The sequence below is a fragment of the Oncorhynchus kisutch genome, linkage group LG8, assembly GCF_002021735.2.
Source record: "Oncorhynchus kisutch isolate 150728-3 linkage group LG8, Okis_V2, whole genome shotgun sequence".
Classification (NCBI taxonomy): Eukaryota; Metazoa; Chordata; class Actinopteri; order Salmoniformes; family Salmonidae; genus Oncorhynchus; species Oncorhynchus kisutch.
In genome coordinates this window covers 78,396,125-78,410,491 of record NC_034181.2, presented here as the reverse complement: position 1 = coordinate 78,410,491, position 14,367 = coordinate 78,396,125, and positions in this window count along the sequence as shown.

Here is a 14,367-nt window from a genome sequence, read left to right as displayed (position 1 = left end):
CCCCACAGAACTGAGGAGCAGCTCGTGACTGAGGGGCATCTCGGGACTGAGGGGCAGCTCGGGACTGAGGGGCAGCTCGGGACTGAGGGGCAGCTCGGGACTGAGGCAGCTCGGGACTGAGGGGCAGCTCGGGACTGAGGGGCAGCTCGGGACTGAGGGGAAGCCCAGTACTGAGAGGAAGCCCAGTACTGAGATGAAGCTCAGGTAGGTAGTAGGCTCCGGTAGATCCTGGCTGGCTGGCGGATCTGGAAGATTCAGGTTGACTAGCAGATCTGGAAGATTCTGGTTGACTAGCAGATCTGGACGATTCTGGTTGACTAGCAGATCTGGAAGATTCTGGTTGACTAGCAGATCTGGAAGATTCTGGTTGACTGGCGGATCTAGCTGCTCTATGCAGACTGACAGCTCTGACTGCTCCATGCAGGCTGACAGCTCCTTGCAGACTGACAGCTCTTTGCAGACTGGCAGCTCTGGCTGCTTCATGCAGACTGACAGCTCTGACTGTTCCATGCAGGCTGACAGCACCCTGCAGACTGGCAGCTCCTTGCAGACTGGCAGCTCCTTGCAGACTGACAGCTCTGACTGCTCCATGCAGGCTGACAGCTCCTTGCAGACTGACAGCTCCCTGCAGATTGGCGTATCCGGCTGCTTCATGCAGACTGACAGCTCTGACTGCTCCATGCAGGCTGACAGCACCCTGCAGGCTGGCAGCTCCTTGCAGACTGACAGCTCCTTGCAGACTGACAGCTCCTTGCAGACATGTGCTGGTAGAGTATTACAGTTGATGTCAGAAGTTTATATTCACTAATGTTGTAGTCATTAAATCTAATTTTTTCAACCACTCCACACATTTCTTGTTAACAAACTATAGTTTTGGCAATTCGGTTAGGACATCTACTTTGTGCATGACACAAGTAATTGTTCCAACAATTGTTTACAGGGTATGGAGTATATTTGATTTAAAGATTATTCCTCTTTGTCCAGAGAAACAGATGTTACTGTCCAACCAAGGTCTGTCCATGTCAAGCATGCACGCACACATGCACGCACGCACGCACGCACGCACGCACGCACACACACACACACACACACACACACACACTGATGTGGTTAGGAAGCAGGACACTATGAGGCGGGTCACTTAACCGGTTCGAATCCCAGGGATGAAGGGAAAAACTGGCAGGAGTTAGCTAGCATGGAAATCTAAGATAATACCTACTGTCGTGTATGTGTGTGTGTTTGGAGAGAGCTAGTGTGTGTGTGTGTGTGTGTGTGTGTGTGTGTGTGAGCAGAGCAGAGTGAACCTGCAATGCCCCAGCAGAGTACCGGAGCAGTAATTACTACAGAGACAGATGGCAACGCCAAGCTCTTTCATCCACTGTCTCACCGTTTCAGGTACTGTATCTAGTCTTCCCTCCCTTAGTTATATACTGTCTCAGATATCTAGTCTTCCCTCCCTTAGTTATATACTGTCTCAGATATCTAGTCCCTCCTCCCTTAGTTATATACTGTCTCAGGTATCTAGTCTTCCCTCCCTTAGTTATATACTGTCTCAGGTATGTAGTCTTCCCTCCCTTAGTTATATACAGTCTCAGGTATCTAGTCTTCCCTCCCTTAGTTATATACTGTCTCAGATATCTAGTCTCCTCTCCCTTAGTTATATACTCTCTCAGGTATCTAGTCTTCCCTCCCTAAGTTATATACTGTCTCAGGTATCTAGTCTTCCCTCCCTTAGTTATATACTGTCTCAGGTATCTAGTCTTCCCTCCCTTAGTTATATACTGTCTCAGGTATCTAGTCTTCCCTCCCTTAGTTATATACTGTCTCAGGTATCTAGTCTTCCCTCCCTTAGTTATATACTGTCTCAGGTATCTAGTCCCTCCTCCCTTAGTTATATACTGTCTCAGGTATCTAGTCCCTCCTCCCTTGGATATATACTGTCTCAGGTATCTAGTCTTCCCTCCCTTAGTTATATACTGTTTCAGGTATCTAGTCTTCCCTCCCTTAGTTATATACTGTCTCAGGTATCTAGTCTTCCCTCCCTTAGTTATATACTGTCTCAGGTATCTAGTCTTCCCTCCCTTAGTTATATACTGTCTCAGGTATCTAGTCCTCCCTCCCTTAGTTATATACTGTCTCAGGTATCTGGTCTTCCCCCTTAGTTATATACTGTCTCAGGTATCCAGTCTTCCCTCCCTTAGTTATATACTGTCTCAGGTATCTAGTCTTCCCTCCCTTAGTTATATACTGTCTCTAGTCTTCCCTCCCTTAGTTATATACTGTCTCAGGTATCTAGTCCTCCCTCCCTTAGTTATATACTGTCTCAGGTATCTGGTCTTCCCCCTTAGTTATATACTGTCTCAGGTATCCAGTCTTCCCTCCCTTAGTTATATACTGTCTCAGGTATCTAGTCTTCCCTCCCTTACTTATATACTGTCTCAGGTATCTAGTCTTCCCTCCCTTTGTTATATACTGTCTCTAGTCTTCCCTCCCTTAGTTATATACTGTCTCAGGTATCTAGTCTTCCCTCCCTTAGTTATATACTGTCTCTAGTCTTCCCTCCCTTAGTTATATACTGTCTCAGGTATCTAGTCTCCTCTCCATTAGTTATATACTGTCTCAGGTATCTAGTCTCCCCTCCCTTAGTTATATACTGTCTCAGGTATCTAGTCTCCCCTCCCTTAGTTATATACTGTCAACGGTATCTGGTCTTCCCTCCCTTAGTTATATACTGTCTCAGGTATCTAGTCTTCCCTCCCTTAGTTATATACTGTCTCATGTATCTAGTCCCTCCTCCCTTAGTTATATACTGTCTCAGGTATCTAGTCTTCCCTCCCTTAGTTATATACTGTCTCAGGTATATAGTCTTCCCTCCCTTAGTTATATACTGTCTCAGGTATCTGGTCTTCCCTCCCTTAGTTATATACTGTCTCAGGTATCTAGTCTCCCCTCCCTTAGTTATATACTGTCTCAGGTATCTGGTCTTCCCCCTTAGTTATATACTGTCTCAGGTATCTAGTCTTCCCTCCCTTAGTTATATACTGTCTCTAGTCTTCCCTCCCTTAGTTATATACTGTCTCAGGTATCTGGTCTTCCCCCTTAGTTATATACTGTCTCAGGTATCTAGTCTTCCCTCCCATAGTTATATACTGTCTCAGGTATCTAGTCTCCCCTCCCTTAGTTATATACTGTCTCAGGTATCTGGTCTTCCCTCCCTTAGTTATATACTGTCTCAGGTATCTGGTCTTCCCTCCCTTAGTTATATACTGTCTCAGGTATCTAGTCTCCCCTCCCTTAGTTATATACTGTCTCAGGTATCTGGTCTTCCCCCTTAGTTATATACTGTCTCAGGTATCTAGTCTTCCCTCCCTTAGTTATATACTGTCTCTAGTCTTCCCTCCCTTAGTTATATACTGTCTCAGGTATCTGGTCTTCCCTCCCTTTGTTATATACTGTCTCTAGTCTTCCCTCCCTTAGTTATATACTCTCTCAGGTATCTAGTCTCCTCTCCATTAGTTATATACTGTCTCAGGTATCTAGTCTCCCCTCCATTAGTTATATACTGTCTCAGGTATCTAGTCTTCCCTCCCTTAGTTATATACTGTCTCAGGTATCTGGTCTTCCCTCCCTTAGTTATATACTGTCTCAGGTATCTAGTCTCCCCTCCCTTAGTTATTTACTGTCTCAGGTATCTAGTCTTCCCTCCCTTAGTTATATACTGTCTCTAGTCTTAGGTTTTAGTTTTAGGGCTTCAATCAGATCCACCTTAACCCACAATAACTGACAACTGCATAGCATATAATCCTTATAATTTTGTTTAATGATTTTCTATTTGAGTGTCATTATTTCTACAAAGCCTGCACTTTCTCCTTCTCAACTTCTAACACAGGTGGGAAGGGTCTGGTTTTGTGACAATGATCACAAGAGCAGCCGTTCACCGATTTGATAGCTCCAACTCAGTTACACCTCTGACATCGCCTAAATAGGTAAGTAGGTAATCGTGGGTTAATGCTGAACTTATTGAGTCTAGGCCCTCGTCTCCTTTCTCCCTTTCTCCCAGGTAGTTGCTACTCTCGCTGAATCTACCACAGCTGTCCTCTTCAGTGGTGCTGAATCTATCATCACTGTCCACTTCAGTGGTGCTGAATCTACCATCGCTGTTATTACCTTGTTTGTTTACTCTCCATCTGATCTTTTACAACTGTGATGAATTGTCTAAACGCCGTTATTCTCATTTGCGCCATAGTCTCTGTAGCATCTCATATGACAGTAATACTCTGTTTTCACCTGCTCCATATATTCCCCTGAGATAGAGAGTAGAGAGAGGGAAAGTGAGAGAGACAGAAAGAAAGAGAGAGCTAGAGAGAGAGAGTAGAGATAGTGAAAGTGAGAGACAGAAAGAGAGAGAGACAGAAAGAAAGAGTGAGCGTTAGAGCGAGAGAGAGTAGAGAGAGTGAAAGTGAGAGAGACAGAAAGAAAGAGAGAGAGCTAGAGAGAGATAAAGAGTAGAGAGAGTGAAAGTGAGAGAGACAGAAAGAAAGAGAGAGAGCTAGAGAGAGATAGAGAGTAGAGAGAGTGAAAGTGAGAGACAGAAAGAACGAGAGAGAGATAGAGAGTAGAGAGAGTGAAAGTGAGAGAGACAGAAAGAGAGAGAGACAGAAAGAAAGAGAGAGAGATAGAGAGAGATAGAGAGTAGAGAGAGTGAAAGTGAGAGAGACAGAAAGAAAGAGAGAGAGCTAGAGAGAGATAGAGAGTAGAGAGAGTGAAAGTGAGAGACAGAAAGAAAGAGAGAGAGACAGAAAGAAAGAGAGAGCGTTAGAGCGAGATAGAGAGTAGAGAGAGTGAAAGTGAGAGAGGCAGAGAGAGGGAGCCAGAGAGAGATAGTGTAGAGAGAGTGAAAGTGAGAGAGGCAGAAAGACAGAGAGAGAGCAAAAGAGAGATAGAGAGTAGAGAGAGTGAAAGTGAGAGAGACAGAAAGATAGAGAGAGAGAGACAGAAAGAAAGAGAGAGAGCTAGAGAGAGATAGCGAGTAGAGAGTGAAAGTGAGAGAGACAGAAATAAAGAGAGAGCAAGAGAGAGATAGAGAGTAGAGAGAGTGAAAGTGAGAGACAGAAAGAAAGAGAGAGAGATAGAGAGAGATAGCGAGTAGAGAGAGTGAAAGTGAGAGAGACAGAAAGAAAGAGCGAGAGAGCTAGAGAGAGATAGAGAGTAGAGAGAGTGAAAGTGAGAGACAGAAAGAAAGAGAGAGAGATAGAGAGAGATAGCGAGTAGAGAGAGTGAAAGTGAGAGAGAGAGCAAGAGAGAGATCGAGTAGAGAGAGTGAAAGTGAGAGACAGAAAGAGAGAGAGACAGAAAGAAAGAGTGTGCGTTAGAGCTAGAGAGAGTGAAAGTGAGAGAGACAGAAAGAAAGAGAGAGAGATAGAGAGAGATAAAGAGTAGAGAGAGTGAAAGTGAGAGAGACAGAGAGAGAGAGAGCTAGAGAGAGATAAACACTGTATATATATATATACAGTGCCTTGCGAAAGTTTTCTTGAAAGCCCCCTTGAACTTTGCGACCTTTTGCCACATTTCAGGCTTCAAACATAAAGATATAAAACTGTATTTTTTTGTGAAGAATCAACAACAAGTGGGACACAATCATGAAGTGGAACGACATTTATTGGATATTTCAAACTTTTTTAACAAATCAAAAACTGAAACATTGGGCGTGCAAAATTATTCAGCCCCTTTACTTTCAGTGCAGCAAACTCTCTCCAGAAGTTCAGTGAGGATCTCTGAATGATCCAATGTTGACCTAAATGACTAATGATGATAAATACAATCCACCTGTGTGTAATCAAGTGTCCGTATAAATGCACCTGCACTGTGATAGTCTCAGAGGTCCGTTAAAAGCGCAGAGAGCATCATGAAGAACAAGGAACACACCAGGCAGGTCCGAGATACTGTTGTGAAGAAGTTTAAAGCCGGATTTGGATACAAAAAGATTTTCCAAGCTTTAAACATCCCAAGGAGCACTGTGCAAGCGATAATATTGAAATGGAAGGAGTATCAGACCACTGCAAATCTACCAAGACCTGGCCGTCCCTCTAAACTTTCAGCTCATACAAGGAGAAGACTGATCAGAGATGCAGCCTAGAGGCCCATGATCACTCTGGATGAACTGCAGAGATCTACAGCTGAGGTGGGAGACTCTGTCCATAGGACAACAATCAGTCGTATATTGCACAAATCTGGCCTTTATGGAAGAGTGGCAAGAAGAAAGCCATTTCTTAAAGATATCCATAAAATGTGTCGTTTAAAGTTTGCCACAAGCCACCTGGGAGACACACCAAACATGTGGAAGAAGGTGCTCTGGTCAGATGAAACCAAAATTGAACTTTTTGGCAACAATGCAAAACGTTATGTTTGGCTTAAAAGCAACACAGCTCATCACCCTGAACACAACATCCCCACTGTCAAACATGGTGGTGGCAGCATCATGGTTTGGGCCTGCTTTTCTTCAGCAGGGACAGGGAAGATGGTTAAAATTGATGGGAAGATGGATGGAGCCAAATACAGGACCATTCTGGAAGAAAACCTGATGGAGTCTGCAAAAGACCTGAGACTGGGACGGAGATTTGTCTTCCAACAAGACAATGATCCAAAACATAAAGCAAAATCTACAATGGAATGGTTCAAAAATAAACATATCCAGGTGTTAGAATGGCCAAGTCAAAGTCCAGACCTGAATCCAATCGAGAATCTGTGGAAAGAACTGAAAACTGCTGTTCACAATGCTCTCCATCCAACCTCACTGAGCTCGAGCTGTTTTTCAAGGAGGAATGGGGAAAATTTTCAGGCTCTCGATGTGCAAAACTGATAGAGACATACCCCAAGTGACTTACAGCTGTAATCGCAGCAAAAGGTGGCGCTACAAAGTATTAACTTAAGGGGGCTGAATAATTTTGCACGCCCAATTTTTCAGTTTTTGATTTGTTAAAAAAGTTTGAAATATCCAATAAATGTCGTTCCACTTCATGATTGTGTCCCACTTGTTGTTGATTCATCACAAAAAAATACAGTTTTATATCTTTATGTTTGAAGCCTGAAATGTGGAAAAAGGTCGCAAAGTTCAAGGGGTCCGAATACTTTCGCAAGGCACTGTATATAATATGACATTTGTATGTGTAATGTTTACTGTTAATTTTTGTTGTTTTTCACTTTATATATTCACTTTGTATGTTGTCTACCTCACTTGCTTTGGCAATGTTAACACGTTTCCCATGCCAATAAAGCCCTTGAATTGAATTGATAAAGAGTAGAGAGAGTGAAAGTGAGAGAGCCAGAGAGAGAGAGAGCCAGAGAGAGTGAAAGTGAGAGAGACAGATAGAAAGAGAGAGGCAAACAGGCCCAACCCCCACTCTTACACTCGCCCAAGCCAATGGCATGTACCCGATGCTCAGCAGGCTCCGCTCACACTTACTGGCCGAAGGCCAAACCACACGACCAACAACATTGGACACTTTATGGAACACAAAGCCTTCACTATATCATCCTGGAATATCCAAGGCCTGAGGTCATCTGTCTTTTGCCTAAAGAGCAGGAACCCGGACTTCACCAAATAAATCGGTAATACAGACATTGTCATCCTGCAAGAAACCTGGTATAGAAGAGACGGACCCACTGGTTGCCCTCTAGGTTACAGAGAGCTGGTAGTCCCATCCACCAAACTACCAGGTGTGAAACTGTGAAAGGACTCTGGGGGTATGCTAATTTGCTATAGAGCAAACCTAACTCACTCCATTAAATTAATCAAAACAGGAACATTTGACATTTGGCTAGAAATTCAAAAGGAAATTATCTTAACAGAGAAAAATGTGTGCTACCTTAACCCCCTCACTAGAATCCCCATACTATAATTAAGACAGCTTCTCCATCCTGGAGGGGGTAATCAATCATTTCCAGGCCCAGGGTCTGTGTCAACTTAAATGCCAGAACCGGACAAGAACCGGACACCCTCAGCACACAGGGGGACAAACACCTGCCTGCAGGTGACATCATTCCCTCCCCCATATGCCCCCCTAGGCACAACTATGACAACATAAACAACAAAAACGGGTCACAACTCCTGCAGCTCTGTCGCACGTTGGGTATGTACATAGTCAATGGTACGCTTCGAGGGGACTCCTATGGTAGGTACACCTGTCGCTCATCTCTTGGCAGTAGTACTGTAGACTACTTTATCACTGACCTCAACCCAGAGTCTCTCAGAGCGTTCAGTCAGCCCACTGACACCCCTATCAGACCACAGCAAAATCACAGTCTACTTGAACAGAGCAATACTCCAATGATGAGGCATCAAAGCCAAAGGAACTGAGTAACATTAAGAAATGCTATAGATGGAAGGAATGCAGTTTGGAAATCTAACAAAAAACAATTAGGCAACAAGATATTCAATCCCTTTTAGACAATTTCCTGGGTAAAACGTTCCACTGTAAAAGTGAAGGTGTGAACTTGGCAGTAGAACATCTTAACAGTATATTTGACCTCTCAGCTTCCCTATCAAATCTAAAAAATCTCATATAGAAAATCGAAGAAAATGAACAACAATGACAAATGGTTTGATGAAGAATGCAAAAATCTAAGAAAGAAATTGAGACCTGTCCAACCAAAAACATAGAGACCAGGAAAACCTGAGTCTACATCTTCACTATGGTGAATCACTAAAACAATACAGAAATACACAATGGAAAAAGAAGGAACAGCATGTCAGATATCAGCTCAATGTAATTGAAAAATCCATAGACTCTAACCACTTCTGGGAAAATTGGAAAACACTAAACAAACAACAACACGAAGATTTATCTATCCAAAATGGAGATGTATGGGTAAACCACTTCTCCAATCTGTTTGGCTCTATAGCAAAGAATAAAGAGCAAAAACATATACATGATCAAACACAAATCTTAGAATCAACTATTAAAGATTTATGAGAACCCACTTGATTCTCCAATTACCTTGAATGAGCTACAGGACAAAATAAAAACCCTCCAACCCAAAAAGGCCTGTGGTGTTGATGGTATCCTCAATGAAATGATCAAATATACAGACAACAAATTCCAATTGGCTATACTAAAACTCTTCAACATCATCCTTAGCTCTGGCATCTTCCCCAATATTTGGAACCAAGGACTGATCACCCCAATCCACAAAAGTGGAGACAAGTTTGACCCCAATAACTCTCGTGGGATATGTGTCAACAACAACATTGGGAAAATCCTCTGCATTATCATAAACAGCAGACCCGTACATTTCCTCAATGAAAACAATGTACTGAGCAAATGTCAAATTGGCTTTTTACCAAATTACCGTACAACAGACCATGTATTCACCCTGCACACCCTAATTGACAACCAAATAAACCAAAACAAAGGCAAAGTCTTCTCATGCTTTGTTGATTTCAAAAAAGCCTTGGACTCAATTTGGCATGAGGGTCTGCTATACAAATGGATGGAAAGTGGTGTTGGGGGTAAAACATACGACATTATAAAATCCATGTACACAAACAACAAGTGTGCGGTTAAAATAGGCAAAAACCTCACACATTTCTTCCCACAGGGCCGTGGGGTGAGACAGGGATGCAGCTTAAGCCCCACCCTCTTCAACATATATATCAACGCGGGCACTAGAAAAGTCTGCAGCACCCGGACTCACCCTACTAGAATCTGAAGTCAAATGTCTACTGTTTGCGGATGATCTGGTGCTTCTGTCACCAACCAAGGAGGGCCTACAGCAGCACCTAGATATTCAAACAGATTCTGCCAGACCTAGGCCCTGATAGTAAATCTCAGTAAGAACAAAATAATGGTGTTCCAAAATAGGTCCAGTCACCAGGACCACAAATACAAATTCCATCTAGACATCATTGCCCTAGAGCACACAAAAAACTATACATACCTTGGCCTAAACATCAGCGCCAAAGGTAACTTCCACAAAGCTGTGAACAATCTGAGAGACAAGGCAAGAAGGGCATTCTTGCCATCAAAAGGAACATGAAATTCAACATACCAATTAGGGTCTGGCTAAAAATACTTGAATCAGTCATAGAGCCCATTGCCCTTTATGGTTGTGAGGTCTGGGGTCCGCTCACCAACCAAGATTTCACAAAATGGGACAAACACCAAATTGAGACTCTGCAAAAATATCCTCCATGTACAATGTAGAACACCAATTAATGCATGCAGAGCAGAATTAGGCCGATACACACTAATTATCAAAATCCAGAAAAGAGACGTTAAATTCTACAATCACCTAAAAGGAAGCGATTCCCAAACCTTCCATAACAAAGTCATCACCTACGGAGAGGAGAACCTGGAGAAGAGTCCCATAAGCAAGCTCAAATCAAACCAAATCAAAATGTATTTGTCACATACACATGGTTAGCAGATGTTAATGCGAGTGTAGCGAAATGCTTGTGCTTCTAGTTCCGACAATGCAGTAATAACCAACAAGTAATCTAACTAACAATTCCAAAACTACTGTCTTATACACACAAGTGTAGGGGGATAAAGAATATGTACATAAAGATATATGAATGAGTGATGGTACAGAGCGGCATGGGCAAGATACAGTAGATGGTATCGAGTACAGTATATACATATGAGATGAGTATGTAAACAAAGTGGCATAGTTAAAGTGGCTATTGATACATGTATTACATAAAGATGCAGTAGATGATATAGAGTACAGTATATACGTATACATATGAGATGAATAATGTAGGGTATGTAAACATTATATTAGGTAGCATTGTTTAAAGTGGCTAGTGATTTTTTCCCATAATTTCCCATCAATTCCCATTATTAAAGTGGCTGGAGTTGAGTCAGTGTGTTGGCAGCAGCCACTCAATGTTAGTGGTGGCTGTTTAACAGTCTGATGATAGAGATAGAAGCTGTTTTTCAGTCTCTCGGTCGCAGCTTTGATGCACCTGTACTGACCTCGCCTTCTGGATGATAGCGGGGTGAACAGGCAGTGGCTCGGGTGGTTGCTGTCCTTGATGATCTTTATGGCCTTCCTGTAACATCGGGTGGTGTAGGTGTCCTGGAGGGCAGGTAGTTTGCCGCCGGTGATGCGTTGTGCAGACCTCACTACCCTCTGGAGAGCCTTACGGTTGTGGGCGGAGCAGTTGCCGTACGAGGCGGTGATACAGCCCGCCAGGATGCTCTCGATTGTGCATCTGTAGAAGTTTGTGAGTGCTTTTGGTGACAAGCCGAATTTCTTCAGCCTCCTGAGGTTGAAGAGGCGCTGCTGCGCCTTCTTCACGATGCTGTCTGTGTGGGTGGACCAATTCAGTTTGTCTGTGATGTGTATGCCGAGGAACTTAAAACTTGCTACCCTCTCCACTACTGTTCCATCGATGTGGATAGGGGGGTGTTCCCTCTGCTGTTTCCTGAAGTCCACAATCATCTCCTTAGTTTTGTTGACGTTGAGTGTGAGGTTATTTTCCTGACACCACACTCCGAGGGCCCTCACATCCTCCCTGTAGGCCATCTCGCCGTTGTTGGTAATCAAGCCTACCACTGTTGTGTCGTCCGCAAACTTGATGATTGAGTTGGAGGCGTGCGTGGCCACGGAGTCGTGGGTGAACAGGGAGTACAGGAGAGGGCTCAGAACGCACCCTTGTGGGGCCCCAGTGTTGAGGATCAGCGGGGTGGAGATGTTGTTGCCTACCCTCACCACCTGGGGGCGGCCCGTCAGGAAGTCCAGTACCCAGTTGCACAGGGCGGGGTCGAGACCCAGGGTCTCGAGCTTGATGACGAGCTTGGAGGGTACTATGGTGTTAAATGCCGAGCTGTAGTCGATGAACAGCATTCTCACATAGGTATTCCTCTTGTCCAGATGGGTTAGGGCAGTGTGCAGTGTGGTTGAGATTGCATCGTCTGTGGACCTATTTGGGCAGTAAGCAAATTGAAGTGGGTCTAGGGTGTCAGGTAGGGTGGAGGTGATATGGTCCTTGACTAGTCTCTCAAAGCACTTCATGATGACGGAAGTGAGTGCTACGGGGCGGTAGTCATTTAGCTCAGTTACCTTAGCTTTCTCGGGAACAGGAACAATGGTGGCCCTCTTGAAGCATGTGGGAACAGCAGACTGGGATAGGGATTGATTGAATATGTCCGTAAACACACCAGCCAGCTGGTCTGCGCATGCTGCAGCCTTGTGAGGGTTAACACGTTTAAATGTTTTACTCACCTCGGCTGCAGTGAAGGAGAGGCCGCATGTTTTGGTTGCAGGCCGTGTCAGTGGCACTGTATTGTCCTCAAAGCGGGCAAAAAAGTGATTTAGTCTGCCTGGGAGCAAGACATCCTGGTCCGTGACGGGGCTGGTTTTCTTTTTGTAATCTGTGATTGACTGTAGACCCTGCCACATACCTCTTGTGTCTGAGCCGTTGAATTGAGATTCTACTTTGTCTCTATACTGACATCTTCAACGCACGTTCTAATGAACTCGCACACCCAATCAGCGTACTCGTCAATGTTGTTGTCTGACGCAATACGAAACATATCCCAGTCCACGTGATGGAATCAGTCTTGGAGTGTAGAGTCAGCTTGGTCAGACCAGCGTTGGACAGACCTCAGCGCGGGAGCTTCTTGTTTTAGTTTTTGTCTGTAGGCAGGGATCAACAAAATGGAGTCGTGGTCAGCTTTTCCGAAAGGAGGGCGGGGCAGGGCCTTATATGCTTCGCGGAAGTTAGAATAGCAATGATCCAAGGTTTTGCCAGCCCTGGTTGCGCAATCGATATGCTGATACAATTTAGGGAGTCTTGTTTTCAGATTAGCCTTGTTAAAATCCCCAGCTACAATGAATGCAGCCTCAGAATGTATGGATTCCAGTTTGCAAAGAGTCCAATAAAGTTAGTTCAGAGCCATCGATGTGTCTGCTTGGGGGGGAATATATACGGCTGTGATTATAATCGAAGAGAATTCCCTTGGTAGATAATGCGGTCGACAGTGATTGTGAGGAATTCTAAATCAGGTGAACAGAAGGGCTTGAGTTCCTGTATTGTTAGCCATAAGGCATACGCCCCCGCCCCTCTTCTTACCAGAAAGATGTTTGTTTCTGTCGGCGTGATGCGTGGAGAAACCAGCTGGCTGCACCGACTCCGATAGCGTCTCTCCAGTGAGCCATGTTTCCAAGAACGTTACAGTCTCTGATGTCCCTCTGGAATGCTACCCTTGCTCGGATTTCATCAACCTTGTTGTCAAGAGACTGGACATTGGCGAGAAGTATACTGGGGAGTGGTGCTGGGTCCTGGGGCTCTGTTCACAAACACAAACACACCCCACAGAGCCCCAGGACAGCAGCACAATTAGACCCAAGCAAATCATGAGAAAACAAAAAGATAATTACTTGACACATTGGAAAGAATTAACAAAAAATACTGAACAAACTAGAATGCTATTTGACCTTAAACAGAGAGTAGACAGTGGTAGAATACCTGACCACTGTGACTGACACTAAATTAAGGAAAGCTTTGACTATGTACAGACTCAGTGAGCATAGCCTTGCTATTGAGAAAGGCCGCCGTAGGCAGACATGGCTCTCAAGAGAAGACAGGCTATTTGCACACTCCCCACAAAATGAGGTGGAAACTGAGCTGCACTTCCTAACCTCCTGCCCAATATATGACCATATTAGAGACACTTATTTCCCTCAGATTGCACAGATCCACAAAGAATTTAAAAAACAACACAATTTTGATAAACTCCCCATATCTACTGGGTGAAATTCCACAGTGTGCCATCATAGGAGCAAGATTTGTGACCTGTTGCCACAAGAAAAGGACAACCAGTGAAGAACACACACCATTGTAAATATAACCCATATCTATGCGTATTTGTTTTCCCTTGTGTACTTTAACCATGTGTACATTGTTACAACACTGTATATATATATATAATATGACATTTGTGATGTCTTTATTTAAAAAAAACTTCTGTATGTGTAATGTTTACAGTTCATTTTTATTGTTTATTTCACTTTTGTATATTATCTACCTCCCTTGCTTTGGCAATGTTTACACATGTTTCCCATGCCAATAAAGCCCTTCCAGAGAAGGAGTGAGCAGGGCTCTGCTGATGCTTGGTGTGTTCAACATGTCTTTTGTAACTGTTGTGTTTTCACACAACTGACTTCGAGCACAACTGTTATAAGTCTCAATGCATCAGCTACAGATCACAGACTGAGAGAAAAGAAAAGTTTTTAGTCAACCCATTGGGAGATTCTCTGGGGATTTGGCAGGTAAGTCGAGTCCCTAGTAGAAAATGCTGATGCAGAGTTTTGTGTTCCTCCTAGAACAGTGCTTATCAGGCTACTGCTGTAAGGTGTAAT